We start from the raw sequence: 4,629 nt of genomic DNA, 5'->3' as shown, positions 1-4,629 counted from the left end.
ACTAAGGGTAAACAGGAGGGGATTTGGAGGTGGCTGTGTGGGAGATTTAGCAGAAAACAACTTGTATTTTCTTCATATTACATATGTATGATAAGAAAAATAGAATGAAAAATGAGCATTTTTCAAACTTTTTATTGAGTCTGCATCTGTGATTATAACTTCTTTACAACAGTTTTATGCTTGAATGGCTTGCAATTCTTTTTCTTCCCAAGTTTTTATTTAAATTCCAGTTTGTTAAACATACAGTATAATACTAGTTTCAGATGTAGAATTTAATGATTCAGCACTTACAGACAATGCATGCTGTTCATTACAATTGCCCTCCTTAATCTCTCTCACTGTCCCTCTGTTAACCATCAGTTTTTTTTCTCTGTAATTAAGAGTCTGTTTCTTGGTTTTCCTCCCCCTTTCCCCCATGTTTGTTTTATTTCTTAAATAGCACATATGAGTGAAATCACATGGTGTTTATCTTCTCTGACTGACTTATTTTTCTTAGAATAATAGTCTCTAGCTCCATCGAAAACACTGCAAATGGCAAGGTTTCATTTTTTATGGCTAGGTAATATTCCATTGTGTACATGTATATGTGTGTCTGTGTATATACTACATCTTCTTTATCCATTCGTCAGTTGATGTACATCTGGGATGTTTTCATAATTTGCCTATTGTTGATAATGCTGTTATGAATATTGGGGTACATGTATCTCTTGAATTAATATTTTTGTGTCCTTTGGGTAAACAGTATAATTGCTGGATTGTAGGATAGTTCTATTTTTAACTTTTTGAGGAACCTCCATACTGTTTTCCAGAGTGACTACACCAGGTCACATTCCCACCAATAATATAAGAAGATTTTCCTTTCTTCACATCTTCACCACCACCACCAACACCTGTTGTTTCCCATATTAATTTTAGCCATTCTGATTGGTGTTAGGTGGTATCTCATCATAGTTTTAATTTGTATTTCCCTGATAATGAGTTATGTTGAGCATCTTTTCATGTGTCTGTTGGCCATTTGTATATCTTCTTTGGAAAAATGTCTATTCATGTCATCTGCCCATTTTTAAACTGGATTATTTGTTTTTGGGGTGTTCAATTTGATAAATTCTTTTAATATTTTGGATACCAACCCTTTATCAGATATGTCATTTACAAATATCTTCTCACATTCTATAGGCTGCCTTTTAGTTGTATGTATTGTTTTCCTTTGCTATGCAGAAGCTTTTTATTTTGATGTATTCCCAAAAGTTTATTTTTGATTTTGTTTCTCTAGCCTCAGGAGACATATGTAGTAAGAAGTTGCTATAGGTGATGTGAAAGAGTTTACTGTCTGTGTTCTCCTCTAGGATTTTAATGGCTTCCTGTCTCACACTGAGGTGTTTCATCCATTTTGAATTTGTTTATGGTGTAAGAAAGTGGTCCAGTTTCATTCTTTTGCATGTTCTTACCCAGTTTTCACAATGCCATTTGTTGAAGACACTGTCTTTTTTCCATTGAATATTCTTTCCTGATTTGTCGAAGATTAATTGATCATATAGTTGTGGGTTCATTTCTAGATTTTCTGTTCTGTTCTATTGATCTGTGTGTCCATTTTTATGCCAGTCCCATACTGTCTTGATCACTACAGCTTTGTTATACAACTTGAAGTCTGGAATTGTGATGCCTCCAGCTTTGCTTTTCTTATTCAAGATTGCCTTGGCTATTTGGGGTCTTTTGTGGTTCCATACTGATTTGGGGATTGTTTATTCTAGCTCTGTAAAAATGCTATTGGTATTTTGACAGGGATTGTATTAAATATGTAGATTGCCTAGGGTAATATAGATATTTTAGCAATATTTGTTCTTCCAACCATGAGCATGAAATATTTTTTCATTTCTTGATGTAATCTTCAATTTCTTTCATAAGTGTTCTCTAGTTTTCAGAGTACAGATCTTTTTACCTTTGCCTTTTTTATTAAGTTTATTCCTAGGTATCTTATGGTTTTTGGTCCAGATGTAAATGGGATTTATTCCTTGGTTTTTTCTTTCTGCTGCTTCATTATTGGTTTTAGAAATGCAACAGATTCCTATACATTGATTTTATATCCTGTGGATTTTTTGAATTCACTTATCAGTTCTAACAGGTTTTGGGTGGAGTCTTTTGGGTTTTTTATGTAGGATATCATGTCATCTGCAAATAGTGAAAGTCTGACATCTTCCTTGCCAATTTGGATGTGTTTTATTTCTTTGTGTAGTCTGAATGCTATGGCTAGAACTTCCAGTAGTATGTTAAATACTACTGTCTTGTTCCTGACCACAGAGGAAAAGCTCTCAGTTTTTCCCCACTGAGGATGATATCGGCTGTGGGTTTTTTATTTTTTTTATTTTTATTTTTATTTTTATTTATTTTTTTTTTTAAAGATTTTATTTATTTATTTGACAGACAGAGATCACAAGCAGGCAGACAGGCAGGCAGAGAGAGGGAGAGGAGGAAGCAGGCTCCCTGCAGAGCAGAGAGCCCGATGCGGGACTCGATCCCAGGACCCTGAGATCATGACCCGAGCCGAAGGCAGTGGCTTAACGGCTGTGGGTTTTTTAATATGGCCTTTATGACATTGAGTTATGTTCCCTCTATTCATACTTGGTTTTATATCATGAATGGTGGTTGTACTTTAGCAAATACTTTTTCTACATCAATTGAAAAAAATCATATGGGTTCTTTTATTAATGTTGTGTATCACATTGACTGATTTGTGAATACTGAACCACCCTTGCAGTCCAGGAATAAGTCCCATTTGATTGTGGTGGATGATTCTTTTGATGTACTGTTGGATTTGGTTTGCTAGTACTTAATTGAGAATTTTTGCATCCATGTTCATCAGGAATGTTGGCCTATAGTTCTCTTTTTAGTGGAGTGTCTATCTGATTTTGGTATCAGGTTAATGCTGACCTCATAGAATGAACATGGATGGCTTGCAATTCCTCACCAAGACTTTTTTTTATAACTTATTTTATTTAAATTCAATCAGTTAACATACATTGTATCATTAGTCTTATATGTAGAGTCCAGTAATTCATCAATTACATTTAACACTCAGTGCTCATTACATCACGTGCCCTCCTTAATACCTATTACCCAGTTACCCCATTCCCCTACCTACCTCTCTTCCAGCAACCCTCAGTTTATTTCCTATAGTTAAGAGCCGCTTATAGTTTGTCTTCCTCTAAGCAAGACTTTTAAAATAACGATCTCTTCAAATTATTTTTTTAAAAAGGTTTTATTTATTTATTTGACAGAGAGAGCGATCACTAGTAACCAGAGAGGAGGGCAGAGAGAGAGGGGGAAGCAGGCTCCCCACTGAGCAGAGAGCTGGATGTGGGGCTTGATCCCAGGACTCTGAGATCATGACCTGAGCCGAAGGCTCAACCCACTGAGCCACCCAGGTGCCCCAACGATCTCTTCAAATTCTTGATGGCCACTATGAAACCATGAGGGTTCCACAGGGTACATCATCAGATCCTGCTCTGCTTTGGCCACTCTGCAAGGAGTTTCACATTGAAGCTGTTTGTGACTGACAGAGACTGGAGACCTCTGACCCCTCAAGAATCTACTAGAAAAAAAAAATCTACTAGCCGTACTGAAGCTTGTAAAGGTTAATTTCTTGCCATAGACCTGCAGCCCATTTAAGGCATAGTGTCATGGACATGCTGGTTGGGAACCTCTGTCTATATGATTTCCTCTCAGCCTTGTTCCTCCTCAGCATATCTGAGGAATGTGTCAGTAACACTTTGACTTTCAATGGCATATCTTTGAAAAATCCAGGGTAATTCTGTTACATTCCCCAGAGACACATTCTCCATACTTCTTCTACTTAAGAATGAGTATTCCGTATCCTATCTCTCATAAATTTTACCCAATCTACTGGCTGTAACAATCACATCTATGGATGATGTTCCCACCTACATGTCCAGCCCCAACCTCTCTCTTGGGCCTTCCCACATTTCCTGCTTCCCAAATTTTATGGTCATGTGTATGTCTTGCCAAAATTTTACAGTTAGTATGTTTCAGACTGAACATAGTAAGTTTTAGGCACTCATCTAGTATGTTGTAGTAAAACTGCACTTTTTTTTAGTGTTTAGTTAGCCACCGTATAGTACATCTACATTGATGTAGTATTCAGTTACTCATTTGTTATGTGTAACACCCAGTGCTCATCACATCGTTAGTACTCATCCGCTTTCAAAGAGATCTTTCTATTACCAGTTAGGGTTTCCACCCCCCCTTCTTATACATTTCTACAGAAGTAAACTTTCAAGAATAGCCCTTTGTACTTTCTTGGGGGTACTTGTGACTTGCTACTTCATACTGTTGTTATGTATGAACGTGCATTATTGTACTTCTTTGTCTATAATTTCTTTGAGGGAAAATTGCACCATATTTTCTGTGTCTGCTGCAACAAATTGCCAGTAAGTTGGTGGCTCAGCATAACTTAAAACAACAGTGAAATCCTCTCACAGTTCTGGAGGCTAGAAGTCTGAAGTCAAAGTGTTAGCAAGACCACACTCCCTCTGGCAGCTCTAGGGAAGAACCCTCCGTTGATCCTCCTGACTTGTGGTGGCAATGGGCAATCTTGGCTGCTGGCTGCATCAG

This window comes from Neovison vison, chromosome 5, assembly GCF_020171115.1.
Source record: "Neovison vison isolate M4711 chromosome 5, ASM_NN_V1, whole genome shotgun sequence".
Lineage (NCBI taxonomy): Eukaryota > Metazoa > Chordata > Mammalia > Carnivora > Mustelidae > Neogale > Neogale vison.
Note: the sequence above shows the minus strand (reverse complement) of the source record.